Source organism: Entelurus aequoreus, linkage group LG15 (assembly GCF_033978785.1).
Source record: "Entelurus aequoreus isolate RoL-2023_Sb linkage group LG15, RoL_Eaeq_v1.1, whole genome shotgun sequence".
Taxonomy (NCBI): domain Eukaryota; kingdom Metazoa; phylum Chordata; class Actinopteri; order Syngnathiformes; family Syngnathidae; genus Entelurus; species Entelurus aequoreus.
This window is the reverse complement of record NC_084745.1, coordinates 25,193,704-25,210,430: the sequence shown is the minus strand read 5'-3', so window position 1 is coordinate 25,210,430 and position 16,727 is coordinate 25,193,704. Positions and strand designations below refer to the sequence as shown.

The window sequence follows — 16,727 nt, the reverse complement described above, 5'->3', positions numbered from 1 at the left end:
AAGCGGTAGAAAATGGATGGATGGATGGAATCTCTTTTCCAAGGGAGTGCTGCCACACAGACTCATACACCAGTGAGGGCGACACTGGGAGCAAGGTGGGTGAAGTGTCACAAAGGACACAACAGCAATGACTAGGAGGGTGGAAGCTGGGTTCGTACCAGGAACACTCACGTTTCTGGACAACCGCTCTACCATCGGAGCCACGGCGTCCCCATGCCTACTTCTGACACCATTATTTACAATTTTCTGTCATGTAAAACAGCGTGTTGTCAGAAGTGGGGTCTGACACCACCACCAAATTCTGCCTGGGAAATCATTATCTACAATTTTCTGTCATGTAAAACAGCATGTTGTCAGAAGTGGGATCTAACGCCATTACCAAATCCTCCCTATGAAATCCTTATTTACAATTTTCGGTCATGCAAAACAGCATGTCAAAAGTGGGAGATGACGGCATTATCCAATCATTGTTTACATTTTGTTGTCACGTTGAAAAGCATGTTGTTAGAAGTAGGATCTGACGCCATTACCAAATTCAGCTTGTGAATTTCTTTTTTTTTTTTACAATTTGCTGTCATGTAAAACAGTCTCTTATAAGAAATGAACAACATCCCACTTCTGACACCATGTACACAACTACTAATGGCAAAGAATGATATCACAAGCAAAATTTGGTATTGTCGTTAGATCCAACTTCTTACGGGCGGTATAACTCGGTTGGTAGAACAGCTGTGCCAGCAACTTGAGGGTTGCAGGTTCGATCCCCTCTTCCGCCATCCTAGTCACTGTCGTTGTGTCCTTGGGCAAGACACTTTACCCACCTGCTCCCAGTGCCACCCACACTGGTTTAATTGTAACTTAGATAATGGGTTTCACTATGTAAAGCGTCTTGAGTCACGAGAAAAAAAGCGCTATATAAATATAATTAACTTCACTTCTTACACCAAGCACTTCTACACAACTGTGAATTGCAAATAATTGTCTCAAAAGTGAGGTTTATACTTCATACTTTATGCTACTTCTGACACCATGCAGTTCTACATTGAAGCAAGACAATGCTACTTCTGACACCAGTATTTATTTATTGGCTGTTTTAGGCAGATGTAAATAATATATAATAATGGTAACACTTTTTTTTTAAGGTACACCTATTCACCATTAATTAGTTGCTTATTATCATGCAAACTGGTAACATATTGGTTCTCAGTCATTATTAAGTACTTATTAATGCCTTATTCTTCCCTAACCCTAACCCCAACCCCAACCCTAAACCTAACCCCAACTCTAACACTAACCCTATGTTAATAAGCAATTAATTAATAGTGAATATGTTCCCCATACTAAAGTTTTACCATAATAATATATATACATATATGTATATAAATGAGTGTGTGTGTTTGTGGGTGTTTTGAGGCGCAAAGAGCACTGTTGCAGAATGGGATTAATAGTCGTAACTCTCAAACCTCCCACCATCATTACTGTCATTATGTTTCTTATTGGCCTGCCTGTGTGTTGTTGTGCATATTAACATACACACACTAGCTGCCTGACATTTAAAAGACCTGTCCAGATGTGAGATATCAGTTTGGCTATTCCCCTTTGGAGGCTTTATCCAACTCTAATAGAGTCCATGGCAACAGAGCGTTTCTCACATGACACATCGTTTTAATTAGCAGCGTTGGCCACAGCGCACTTTGTCACACTGCAAAAACTGAAATTTAAGTAAGATTAAATATCTCAAATAAGGGTGATATTTGCTCATTTTCTGTTTGATAAGATAATTCTTCTCACTAAGCAGATGTTATGTTAGAGTGTTTTACTTGTTTTAAGGGTTTTGGTCCTAAATGATCTCAGTAAGATATTACAGCTTGTTGCTGAGATTTTATGACCTATATTGAGTAAAACATGCTTGAAACTAGAATATCAACTGTTGCAAAGCTGTGTCATCAACACTCACAAGTATAAAACTACTTTTTTAAAGTAATAATTTCTTATTTCAAGCATGGAAAAAAAAAATCATGACTTTGACACAATTGTGTCTCATATTAAAACAAATGCTAAATGGACTCTGCTGTTTTATTTTCAATTAAACAATAGAAAATATGTACTCATATAGTAGTACAGTTGTTATTAGTGAGATACTTATTTTAAGGTATTTTTGGGTTGATTGAGGTTGGCTAATTTTACTTGTTTTGGAAAGTCTTGACAAGCCAAATGTTCTTGTTCAATTGGCAGATAATTTTGCTTAGTTCAAATAAAATACCCCTAATTTTTATATATATTTTTTTCTTGTTTTTGAACACTGACTTTTTGCAGTGCAGACCCAGACGTCCCCCTGTGTCTGTCTTCATACCAAAAGCCGGGAGCTGGTCTCCTGGCTACACACAAGCACGTCTGAAGTAACATGTTGGGCCTGATCTACTAAAAGTTTGCGTCTACTAGAGTGAGCAAAATAAGGAGCGCAATCCATTACATATGCAGAATACATGATCATCTTCAGAACACCCACAATATTGAGAGAAGATGAATATCTTATTATTCAGCATACACAGTGTGATTTATCAAGGTTAAAACTGTTCGACGGCTGCTTTTTTGTGTTTAAATTGAGTTTGTCTCGAAAGGACGTGCAAACTGGCAGTTGTGCAGAAATGTGAGAAAAGGAGTCGATCGCACTGCAGCTCCGTTCTACTTAATGCTCGTCAACATACAGTATATGGACTGCCATTAATAAAAATAGTTGACATATAGTCTATTCAGCAATATAATTTTATAATTGTATAGCTGCTGCATGGCTGCATGACTTCAGGGGTTGATTAAAACAAATTCAATTAATGTGTTTTTAATGGCGTTAGTTTTTTGATTAACAAAACATATTGTATTTATAATAAATATTGTTATAATATACAGTATCTATTTACCCTATATGAAAAAAAAGTATTGTAATATACATTTTCTTGTGTGAGGATCAATTCAGATGCATACATCCGCTGCGGTGTTGTGATTGCCCACCGCCTTCCTGCAGAGCGAGCAGTTATGCTGAATGTAGTTTCTGTTGTATGGATTACGATTCCATATTGCGAAAAGGTTTTACAGATTATAGATGTGTGCTGCCTGTTCAACATTGTAAAAACCTACAGGTAGGAGCATAATAACATGAAGGTGGAGAGAAATAAGTGTTTCCGTGGGCAAATAATGCCGGTTGTAGAGCAAAAACCTCATTCAAATATGCCGTTCTGCGCAATGTTTGCACTTGTTAATTGTATGTGCAGTTTTAGTAGATCACACGCCCACTTATAGTATACACAATTTTATAGTTTGCACACACTGTTTAGCGCTTGGTATTTGGATCTTAGTAAATCAGGCCCTTGGTGTGTAGATTGAATATTATAAAAATACATAAGCTGAATAGTGTGGCCACATGAACATAATTCAACTCAGTTTTCATTTCATAGCTCGGCAGCAAAGCTGAACTTTGAACAGACGCATAGAGACGCCTTCATTATCATTCCTCGGTCTGGCGTAGCACATACTTTTTTCAGGACAATATGTAATTGCTATTACAAATCCAGACAATCCAGACAGGAAATAGGAATGCAAAAAAAGAAACGAATTGAGGGGTATACCACTGGTTTATAAATCAGAGCAAACAATAGTCATCTTAGTTATAAACAAAGACAGTACACCCCTACTGGCAATATGAAGATGATTTTACAGCAATCCCATAGGAGCTCTTGTAAGTGTTATCTTCCAGCAATGCCAGGACATCACATGTGCATCAATGCTTTTTGGAACCCTTAAATGTTTGGGGTATGACAAACAAAGGTTCAGACAGACTGTGTCCGAAAAGTTCCACGACTTTTGCTCAGAATATGAGGCGTCGTCTACTAGGAGTTCTGGCCAGCATCCCTTGGCTGCTGCATTATAACAAAAAGCATACTCTTAATGCCTTGAGCATCCGACAACTCCTGGCCCAGAAGAACATTGCCTTGCTGGAGCAACATCCACACTCACCTGAAATGGCTTTATGTATTTTTTTCTTCTTTACCAGGCTCAAGGGGGGGTCATGTTTTGAAGACATTTATGACACAGTTCCTAACATTATCCTGACCGAGCTGCTCTTTTTCTTGTTTACATTGATAATATTGTCAGATTCCACTGCAGACATTATGTGATCTTATACTAAATAAGTCAGAAGTTGGATCTGACACCATGATCAAATCCCACTTCTGACACCACTGCACTAGTTGAGCATATTAGCTTGCGTACTCCTATTCTTGTTGACTCCATTTTAATTCCTTGAAAAATGTTGATTTTATCCTTGTAGGTGCCGTTAAAGAACTTGATTGTTACAAACAAACAACAGTTTGAAGGTGAGCCACTATCAAACTTGCATGAATATTTTGGACATTTCCTTTCACTGTACGGAAAGCACTTAAAGTTAAAGTTAAAGGCCTACTGAAATGAATGTTTTTTATTTAAACGGGGATACCAGATCCATTCTATGTGTCATACTTGATCATTTCGCGATATTGCCATATTTTTGCTGAAAGGATTTAGTATAGAACAACGACGATAAAGTTCGCAACTTTTGGTCGCTGATAAAAAAAGCCTTGCCTATACCGGAAGTAGCGTGACGTCACAGGACGAAGGATTCCTCACAATTCCCCGTTGTTTACAATGGAGCGAGAGAGATTCGGACCGAGAAAGCGACGATTACCCCATTAATTTGAGCGAGGATGAAAGATTTGTGGATGAGGGACGTTAGAGTGAAGGACTAGAGAGGCAGTGCAGGGTGTATCTTTTTTCGCTCTGACCGTAACTTAGGTACAAGGTCTCATTGGATTCCACACACTCTCCTTTTTCTATTGTGGATCACAGATTTGTATTTTAAACCACCTCGGATACTATATCCTCTTGAAAATGAGAGTCGAGAACGCGAAATGGACATTCACAGTGACTTTTATCTCCACGACAATACATCGTTGACACACTTTAGCTACGGAGCTAAAGTGATAGCATCGGGCTCAAATGCAGATAGAAACAACATTTTAAAAAACCCTGACTGGAAGGATAGACAGAAGATCAACAATACTATTAAACTATGAACATGTAAATACACGGTTAATAATTTCCAGCTTGGCGAAGCTTAACAATTGCAGCTAACTACGGAGTGGTGGCGGCGGCGGGCGTTGTAGCTTTCGACGACACCCCGGCCGCCATCAGAGTTGGCCAGAAACATATATTTCCCCAAAGTTACGTACGTGACATGCACATAGCGACACGCACGTACAGGCAAGCGATCAAATGTTTGGAAGCCAAAGCTGTAATCACGGTAGTGCGTCTGCTATCCACCTCAAACACAACACAACCTCCTGATTGTGTTGCTGTAGTCCACCGCTAATACACCGATTGCACCTACAACTTTCTTATTTGCAGTCTCCATTGTCCATTAAACAAATTGCAAAAGATTCACCAACACAGATGTCCAGAATACTGTGGAATTGTTCGATGAAAACAGAGCAGTTTGTATGGTGACACATTGGGTACGAATACTTCCGTTGCCGTCGTGACGTCACGCGCATACGTCATCATACATAGACATTTCCAACCGGAAGTGTAGCGGGAGATTTAAAATTGCACTTTATAAGTTAACCCGGCCGTATTGGCATGTGTTGCAATGTTAAGATTTCATCATTGATATATAAACTATCAGACTGCGTGGTCGGTAGTAGTGGGTTTCAGTAGGTCTTTAAAGTCCCAACGATAGTCACACACACACTGCGTGTGGTGAAATTTGTCCTCTGCATTTGACCCACCCCCATGTTCACCCCCTGGGAGAGGGGAGCAGTGAGCAGCAGCCTGTGCCGCGCTCGGGAATCATTTTGTGATTTAACCCCAAATTCCAACCCTTGACGCTGAGTGCCAAGCAGGGAGGTAATGGGTCCCATTTTTTGTAGTCTTTGGTATGACTCAGCCGGGGTTTGAACTCACAACCTCCCAGTCTCAGGGCGGACACTCTAACCACAAGGCCACAGAGCGGTGTGACTTAGCTTGTTTGGTCGATTTTAGTAGTGCTTAAAGATTAGTTTATACTCTGCTAAAGTTACACAATTACACTTTATATCAACCATGCATGCCTTAAAATGGGGGTCAGCAACTTTTCAAAAATGTATGGAAATGGAAAAAAAAATGGTGTAAAAAATGTTTTTTGTTTTAATTTGGTTTTTGTAGGAGAACAAACACGACACAAACCTTCCTTATTGATAGAAAGCCCACTGTTTAAAATGTTTGTGCTTCACTGATGAGAGTATTTGGTGAGCGCTATTTTGTCCTACTAATTTCAGTGGCCCTTGAACTCACCGTTGTGTGGACTGTGACTCAACAGTTTGTTTACGTGTATAACTTTCTCAGACGCTGCCACAGAACGACGTGTTTTATGCCACTCCTTCTTTGTCTTATTTTGTTCAACAAACATTTTATATTGTGCGTGAATGCAAAAAGGTGAGCTTTGTTGATGTTATTGACTTGTGTGTAGTGCTAATCAGGAATATTTGCTCACTGCATGACTGCAAGCTAATCCATGCTAACATGCTATTTAGGCTAGCTGTATGTACATATTGCATCATTATGCCTCGTTTGTAGGTATATTTGAGCTCCTTTAATTTCCTTTACTTATGGCCTCTCTGTATTTCATTTATATTTGTTTCATGACACATTATCTGTATGCAATATTGGCTACATTTTTGATAGTGGTTTTGTGCGCCATGTTGTTCCAGACCACAGCAAACATTACCCATCTTGCAAAGATTGTAATAAATCCATTAGAAGAAGACGGCCTGCCCTTTCCTTTAACTTGGATACACATCTATACCTTTGGCCATTCTAAGACAGTCATTCTCAGGAGTTATCTCACCCTCTGAGAAGTTTTACTAATGTTTTCTAATGTTGTAAACATGTGTAGATTAAATATTACATTTCAACATTTCTGTCAACGAAGATTAGCGTCAGCCTGCGACACAGTCATTTTGATAGTAGGCTAATATAGCTAATTAGCCACTTACATCCTATCCTGTGTTGCCATCATTATAACAGTTATATAAGTCCTTTAATTTTTTGCTGCTCCAGACTGATTACTTTTTTGTGTTTGTGGTCCAATATGGCTCTTTCAACATTTTGAGTTGCCGATCCCTGCTTGAAACATTTTGGTGAAATAGAGAAGTGACTGCTATACAGAACATATTTTTTTTCTTTTCCAGACTACCTAGCTGTGATAAAAAATAGTTTGGATAAATGTTTGCTGCCGATTCAGCCAAGGTAATTGATCCTTTGAGTCATTACACAAGTGATGATGGGCTTATTAAGAGTTGTACTCATGGTACATGGTGCATCACTGCATGGAGAGAATAGCCAGCGCTTGGTGCACAAGTGCAATGAGGCCTTTTACATTGACAAATTAATGCAAAAGGCCCCTCAGCATCAGCGTGCTCGTCCAAGAGTGCAGCATAAAAAACTGAAAAGTGGTGAACACACAATTGAATCAAATGAACTAGTCTTTCAAGGGATGGGCAACCTGCTGTATTAGGCATTTGAAAACAAATAAACCCTCATAGGAACGCTACTGCACAAATGCTCATTATGTATAAAAATAAAACATGTTTGATTTCCATATTTCATCAATCATTTCCCAACCTAGCTGGACCCCACATTTTTACCATTAATTTTACATTTCTTCATATTTTCTTCATTTAATTCAATGCTTCCAATCTGTGTAAAACATTTGTTGTCCATATAATAATGAATAGATCAAGTGCCTTACACACAGCTTACTTGTGGAAAAAGCATCAATGGAAGTTTGACGCTCCATTTTCTTTCCATCTCTGTTACAGTTGTGTTCCCAGAATACATCAGTGCATTATGGCTGTAATGCATTGTCAAGAATAAAGGCTGCCTGCTACTATTATGACATGTGCGCTGAAGAGAAGGGCGATGTTGTGTGATTGCTAAATTGCCACTAAATGGAGAGGTCCCTTTTTCCATTTGTGTGATTTTGTGCAGTGACTAACATGTCATGCTCAATTATTCGTTTATCATGCTGAGGCAGCAATATTGTGTGTGGGAGGTGTCTTAATACGAACTTCTGCACCATTACACAATGCTTAGGGTTGGCCTTTTCAGCTAGATGTGAGATTGGGGGCTTCATCGATTGTTTTTAAATGGAGTGTATTCAGTAGGGTACAGAAAGGCACAGAGAGGCCACTGCTGAGAGGCTAAATTATGTTGAGTTTACCAAGACGCATGGTAGCATTGTGCAACAGTTGCCTTAGTTGTGAACATTTACTACACGTTTGTGTTGGATGTGAGGTGGTGAAGCGTAAAACCATTTAATTATCAGTTTTCATCAAAATGAGTAATAAATACAGTGCAGTATGTACAATTTTGTGAACTTGTTTAATTTGCCCAGTTTGATGTGTCAACACTTTGCTCATACCAAATGAAACATAACTAATGGATGAAATATTAGGGATGTTCCGATTAACATTTTTGGCGTTTGATCTCGATCCGATTTCGAGTCCCAATCCGATGACAATAGAATATAGATCTTAAAAAATGTTTAAAGCAAGTAACTTAAGTAAACACAGTAAAACTTTTTATAAAGCTTATCTTATTAAATTTAGAATCTGCTCGTATTGTGAATCAGATGACGTATTAAAGGCCTACTGAAACCCACTACTACCGACCACGCAGTCTGATAGTTTATATATCAATGATGAAATCTTAACATTGCAACACATAGTTTAGTTTAGTCTTTATTTGAAGGGACAATGTACAGAAACATTAAGCTCAAAGACAGATATGTTCTGTACCAGATTATAGCTAAATAGCTAATTTCCATCTGCAGTCCCTGGCTACCTAAATTAAAGGGATACAAAAATCATGCAATAAAATTATGACAATAAAATCATACACAAGTATTAAGAAAAAAGTCATAAAATGCCCTTTCATGGACACATACTTAATATACAATACAACCACACCTCATTTACATCATCACACAGACAATACATGCTTTTGTTCACATCTGTCATCATTTGTAAAAACAACCTTGGTTTTAACACACACACCTCACAATTTACAATAAAAATGCTCTCATGGATAAATATAATGCACATTAGGTTGATGTGTCAAACATAATGCCCATCTTAGTGACCGTGTGAGCAGCTTTGATTGCTCCAAAGCCACTTTTTAACTTCAATTGTGAATGAAAAGTAATCTGTTAGACTTTTCAAGTTTGTTGTGAGGTCGTTCCATTCCTTTATGGCTTTATATGAAAAGGCTGATTGTGCAAAAGAGGTTTTACATCTGGGTATTCTACACTGCCCCCTGGTGGAGGCTCGTGTGTTTCTAGTTGTCACAGCAGATGTAAACTGGACAAAGTGCTTAAGTGGCGCTGGTGCAGTGTTATTTAAGATTCGATGGGCCATTCGTATTGATGCTAATCTTTGAATGTTAGCTAAATTTAACAATCTATATTTTTGGAGAACTAAACAATGATGGTGGTGTTGTGGTTTTCGGTCAAGGATTTTGAGGGATTGTTTGTGCAAAGTTTCCAATGGCCTCAGTGTCATTTTGCTTGCCTGCGACCAACATGTTATACAATAATAAAAACGAGACATAATCATTGCATTAAACTAAGTTTGAGCTGCCTCCAGTGTTAATGAATTCCTGATACATTTGAACGTTTTTATGTTGTATTTAAGACTCTGGCACATCTGTTTGATATGTTTTTTAAAGCCAAGTGTTGGCTCCAAAATGACACCCAGGTAACGATATTCACTAACATTTTGTATTATTTCCTTATTAATCGTTATATTTGGAAAGGATGACATTTTATATTTGTTTACAAAATACATTGTTGCAGTTTTCTTAATGTTTAATGTAAGACAAGAGTCATGTAGCCATCTTGCCACCTTCTCCATGGCTGCTGTAAGTTTTCTGGCAACCGTTTCAGCGTCCTTTCCCCAAGTATAAATAACCGTGTCATCTGCATACATCTGGATATTTACATCCTCACATACAGATGGCAGGTCATTTATATACATGGAGAAAAGAAGAGGGCCGATATTAGAGCCTTGTGGCAGGCCAATATCAGTAGCAGTGAGACTGGATGTTGTGTTATCAATACGGACACATTGGGTCCGACCAGATAGATATGACATAATCCAGGCCAGAGTATCTGTCGACAGTTTAAAAGATGTTAATTTTGTAAGTAACGTGGGGTGACTGACTGTATCGAATGCCTTGCGGAGGTCTAAGAATATTGCTCCAACTACACCTCCATTATCAAGGTTTTGTTTGATTGTTTCTAGTAGAAGGCAACATGCAGTTTCGGTCGAGTGATTTGCCCGAAACCCAAACTGCATGGGATGTAGGAGGTCTTCATAGTCCAAATGTTCTGTGAGTTGCTCAACGATCACTTTTTCTATTGCTTTGGATATAACGGGGAGAAGGCTAATTGGTCTGTAATTGTTGATGTCTTGTTTATTTCCTGCTTTATGGATTGGGATGATAGTGGCAGTTTTCAACGTGGTAGGGAAAGTGTTTTCTGTTATTGATTTATTTATCAATGTTGTTATAGGAGCAGTAAGACTATCTTTATACGTTTTTAGGAAGAATGTGTCCAGACCGTATATATCTCTAGATCGTGAGCTTGTTAATGCAGAGAGGATTTTGTTTACCTTTGTTTCATTTGTTAATTCTAAACTTAGTCCATCCTGAATGAATGGCAATTCTTTGCACTGATTTTGAGGGAATTTTTTATTCAGGGTTTGTACAGACTGGATGAAATGTTCATTGAAATGATTACTTATGTCCAGACTTTCTGTGATAGTAGTGCCATTGATATTTAATGTTATAGTGTTGTTTCTTGTTTGCTCTCTTCCAGTGGGTGTGTCAATGGTTTTCCATAACTGTCTAATGTTCCCTTTTGCAGCTTTGATTAATTCTAAGTGAAAGTCAGCCCTAGACTTCCGCATAAGCATTGTAACTTTGTTCCTCAAACTTTTAAAAATCATACGATCCGTATTTAGACCTGTTTTAATTGCTCTTTTGAGAGCTGAGTCCCGATTTTTCATAAGAATCCAAATTGTTTCATTAATCCAAGGTATTTTTATTTTAGCACTTTTCTTTCTGGGTTTTGTTTTAGTGGGAGGGTTATTTGTTCACTTTTAATGTTTTCCCTTACATAAATCATAACTCCTCCCCCTCTCCCACTTGATCTGTCTTTTCTGTAAATCTTGTACCCCGGGACATTAATTAGAGCAGAAGGTGTTGTAGGTTTTAACCATGTCTCCGATAGACAAATGTAATCCAGATTAGAGTCTGACAGTAACTGCTGGATTTGTTCAGTCTTTTGGACAACACTTCTAATATTAAGGTGACCCCCAAATATTCCTTTGGGCTTTGAATTTTGGTCCCATAATATTTGTGCATGGTTTACAGTTTGAAACATCTTTGTAGTTCGTTGTTTGGAAGCAGCTGTGTTATTTGGAATTTTAGCTCTATACTGTTTACGGGGCCCAGTATTACCAGCATTACTTGATTCAGTCTTACTCACGCCTGTGCTGGTATCGACCAAATGTCTAGGCTTGCATCCCAGGTCTGGTAGATGAGCACAGATGTCATCGATTTGTTGTTGCGAGCGTCTTCCACGTGCTCCACCTGTAGTCGAAGCGCGACCCCCGCCCGGGCCACGACGCAAACCCCGCGAGGCATCCGCGGCAACAGTCACCGCAACGCCCGTCTCCAAACTGGGGCGCCCCCGCGGCGAAGCAGGATGCAGAGCCGGCACGCCCGCAGCGGGGCCCCGGGTTGTCTCTCCACTCCACGTTCCAAGTGATCTCGCCCGCGGGCCGCGGCAACAGTCACCGCAACACCCGTCTCCAAACTGGGGCGCCCCCGCGGCGAAGCGGGATGCAGAGCCGGCACGCCCACAGCGGTGTCCCGGGTCGTCGCTCCACTCCATGCCCCAAGAGATCCCGCGGCCGCCAGGCCCGAGCCGGACACCGGCGCCGGGGAAGCACCCCCAGGGGGTACGGAGCCGCACGGGTAAGTTTCTTGCTCAGGTGTGTAGTACAATGTGTATAGCTGTACCTGTAGGTTAGCGGTGGTGTTCCTGTTGGTAGCTGTAGCGCTGCTGCTGTTAGCTGTGTTTACGTTGATTTCCCCTGTTGCCGGTATGTTGTTTGGACCGGGACACTGGTGGATATCTCCAGACAGCAATAAGGAGATTGCCACAATAAAGACCATATTTTGCTGTTGTTTAAGTCCTGTCTTTGTTCGTTTTGTTGCTTGGTTGTAGAGAAGCGGGTGGATAAATGTGACGAGCAGCGCATGTTTCCCGAACCCAAAGTGTTGTTCGGCTTCAACCTTGTGCGCATTTATTGTTTTGCTGATATTGTCGAAACAACATATATCTTTAGGCAAAAAGGTTTGACTGTTGCCTTTGTTATTCATTGTACTTGTCAGTATTGCATAAATGAACAGAGCAGCGACGACACCCACCATACCTGGTGGCGCCATTTTGCTTACTAGATCTATCGAGACAATACGGCCGGGATAACTTATAAAGTGCAATTTTAAATTTCCCGCTAAACTTCCGGTTGAAAATTCCTTTGGAGGATGACGTATGCGCGTGACTTAGCCAGTTTAACAGAGGTATGGCTTCCCCATTGAAGCCAATACGAAATAGCTCTGTTTTCATCTCATTATTCCACAGTATTCTGGACATCTCTGTTGGTGAATCTGTTGCAATTTGTTCATTGCATTTTGGAGAAAGAAGCTGAGCAGCAAAGAAGAAAGTTGTCGGTGTGAAGCGGAGTATTTTGCGAGGGAAGTCAGCAACACAACACAGTCGGTGTTTCATTGTTTACATTCCCGAAAGATGCAGTCAAGATCGAAGAACTCGGAGAACAGAGACTCTTACCATGAGGACTTTGATTTGGATACACAGACGCAGACGCAATACCGTGAGTACGCTTCCAAACATTTGATCGCTTGCTATAACTAGCTCGAGCTAGTAGCTAGGAGCTAGCATAACAAACACCTAGGTGTTTGTTATGCGGGATTAATTTGTGGCATATTAAATATAAGCCTGGTTGTGTTGTGGCTAATAAAGTATATATATGTCTTGTGTTTATTTATTGTTGTAGTCATTCCCAGCTGAATATCAGGTCCCACCCGCGCGCTTCCAAACATTTGATCGCTTGCCCATACGTGCGTGTCACGTACGCAACTTTGGTTAAATATATAAGCTTTATGAACCTTGGGTTAGGTGAACGGTCCTTTGGGCTGAGTGAGTGTGTGTGTTGTGCAGGTGTTTGAATTGTATTGGCGGGTTTTATGGACGGGATCCCGTCCATATAACCCGTTCGAGCTATAACTAGCTCGAGCTAGTAGCTAGGAGCTAGCATAACAAACACCTAGGTGTTTGTTATGCGGGATTAATTTGTGGCATATTAAATATAAGCCTGGTTGTGTTGTGGCTAATAGAGTATATATATGTCTTGTGTTTATTTACTGTTGTAGTCATTCCCAGCTGAATATCAGGTCCCACCCACGCGCTTCCAAACATTTGATCGCTTGCCCGTACCTGCGTGTCTCATACGTAACTTTGCTTAAATATATAAGCTTTATGAACCTTGGGTTAGGTCAGGGGTCGGCAACCTTTACCACGCAAAGAGCCATTTTGGCAAGTTTCACAAATTAAAGAAAATAATGGGAGCCACAAAAAAATTTTTAAATTTAAAATGAAAAACACCGCATACAAAGCTTAAATTGCTTTGTGCTATGTTAACCAGGGGTCTCAGACACACGCACCGGCACGCACTTTAATATGGAAATTTGATGTTAGTGCGGCCCGCGAGATTTGAATGAATGTCGCTTGATAGCGTCATACTTGCCAACCCTCTCATTATTTCCGGGAGACTACCGAATATCAGGGCGTGATGGCACTGCTTTTGGCGCCCTCTACAGCCTGCCCAAACAGTGTACCTGCTCGACCACATGTAGAATGCAGCTTCAACTTGCTCACGTAAGTGACAGCAAGGCGTACTAGTTCAACAGCCACACAGCTTACACTGACGGTAACCGTACAAAAACAACTTTAACACTGTTACGTTACAAATAAGCGCCACACTTTGAACCCACACCAAAAAAGAATGACAAACACATTTCTAAAGAACATCTGCACTGTAACACAACATAAACACAACACAAGAAATACCCAGAATCCCATGCAGCCCTAACTCTTCCGCTCAACCGACACACGGAGGGGGGGTTGATGTGTGGGGGGGTTTGGTGGTAGAGGGGGTGTATAATGTAGACCGGAAGAGTTAGGGCTGCATGGGATTCTGGGTATTGGTTGTGTTGTGTTTATGTTGTGTTACGGTGGGATGTTCTCCAGAAATGTGTTTTTCATTCTTTTTTGATGTGGGTTCACAGTGTGGCGCATATTTGTAACATAACAGTGTTAAAGTTGTTTTATACGGCTACGGCTACCGTCAGTGTAAGCTGTGTGGCTGATGAGTAAGTATGCTTTGCTGTCTTCTACGTGTGCAAGTAAAAGCTACACACAACATGTGGCTGGGCTACCATACTGATTGTAAATGCTATAGAGAACAATTACTGCAGTGCAATTAGGGCACGCCCTTAATTTAGTAATTAGAGTGAAAATAGGATTATATTTGCCCTGGGAGTTTTCTAGGAGAGGCACTGAGATCCATAAATCTCCTGGCAAAACCGGGGGGGTCGGCAAGTATGCAGCCGAGCCGCATCAGAGTGGTCAGAGAGCCGCATGCGGCTCCGGAGCCGCGGGTTGCCGACCCCTGGGTTAGGTGAACGGTCCTCTGGGCTGAGTGAGTGTGTGTGTTGTGCAGGTGTTTGAATTGTATTGGCGGGTTTTATGGACGGGATCCCGTCCATATAACCCGCTCGAGCTATAACTAGCTCGAGCTAGTAGCTAGGAGCTTGCATAACAAACACCTAGGTGTTTTTATGCGGGATTAATTTGTGGCATATAAGCCTGGTTGTGTTGTGGCTAATAGAGTATATATATGTCTTGTGTTTATTTACTGTTGTAGACATTCCCAGCTGAATATCAGGTCACCCCCGGCTCTCACAGCATCTTCCCTATCTGAATCGCTTCCACTCCCCACTAGTCCTTCACTTGCACTTTCCTCATCCACAAATCTTTCATCCTCGCTCAAATTAATGGGGAAATCGTCGCTTTCTTGGTCCGAATCTCTCTCATTTCTGGCGGCCATCATTGTAAACAATAGGGAACTTTGCGGATATGTTCACCCGACTACGTCACGCTTCCGGTAGGGGCAAGCCTTTTTTTTTTATCAGATACCAAAAGTTGCGATCTTTATCGTCGTTCTATACTAAATCCTTTCAGCAAAAATATGGCAATATCGCGAAATGATCAAGTATGACACATAGAATAGATCTGCTATCCCCGTTTAAATAAAAACAATTCATTTCAGTAGGCCTTTAATTATGTGGTATTGAATGCTACATAAATTTATTTTAAAACAAAAATAAAGTGGCTAGTGCACAATAACTAAACAAAAGCAAAAACTACTATTGACTCCCATTTCAATTTTGCCCTAAAAGCCTTCCTGTATCCAGAGAGTAACTCCCTGAGTTTGTGAACAATAAAAAAAATAACCCCAAAAATTATTTTGAAATAATAAGAACAAGAAAAAGATGATTATCGATTTACTCTCTTTAGTATCGTTTATATACTGATACTACAAGTATGGATAGTATCAACAACTGGATCGATCACCCCTACTTTACATTGACACTTTAGAGGTTAACTTCTTGTGTTGTCGTGTGTAGCATGCTTAGCTATGCATTATCCTTTCGTCCTCCAGTGGTAATGAAATGGAAGAAACTTGGTTTATTTTTCGCGATGGTGGTGAGGATTAGTATCTTAAGAGCAGCTTCGCACTGTGTTGGTTGCAGCTTGCTCTCAAATTCGAGCCAGTGTTCTGGCAAGACATGCACCCTCCTAGAATATTCATGCAACCAATGCATGTGTAACAAGGAAACTGAACATGTCATTGTGGCTCCCTGAGCTTGATCCCTTTTGAAGGAATCTGATTAAAGGCTAGGGCACATCTGCGGTAAAGATCTGTTAAAAAACGCTAATATAGGCTCATATACGGTCCTATGATCGGGATTGAGACTTTTCTATTAAATATGAATAATGTTTAACTGTGATTAATTAAAATTCATCCACAGCAACCCTGTGATTAGAAATGGTAAACACTTGAGAGCACTAGTACAGTATGTATTTATGGCGCTTTGTGAAAAATACATTTTAATAGTTTGGCGATAAAAGTTAATGGCCATGGAAGTGGAGACAATAAGGAGTTGCATCCTTGTGCAACGTCGGAGAAGGGCCTTTCAAACTGTTACCACAAGGCAAACGTACAATGAAGCTATTTGAAAAAGCAAACAAACTGAAAGACAAGGAAGGTCATTCACGTATCTCGCCTTCATTTACAAGATGGATCAAAGCAGGATAAGCTGAAAAGCAGCACTTCCTCTGCGTCATCCTCTAAACCTGTTCCGAGGATTATTCTTATTCTATACGCCCAGTAATACTATCAGACAGCATTAAGTTATCTTCATTAAAATGATGCAAGCTGAGAATCTAGACA

The 16,727-nt window shown here is 40.3% G+C and overlaps 1 protein-coding gene across 10 annotated transcripts in view; it reads right to left on the bottom strand.

Moving 5' to 3' along the window:
* sema5a (sema domain, seven thrombospondin repeats (type 1 and type 1-like), transmembrane domain (TM) and short cytoplasmic domain, (semaphorin) 5A) overlaps nt 1–16,727 on the bottom strand; it is a 476,735-nt gene that overhangs the window by 96,252 nt on the left and 363,756 nt on the right. The window lies entirely within an intron of this gene.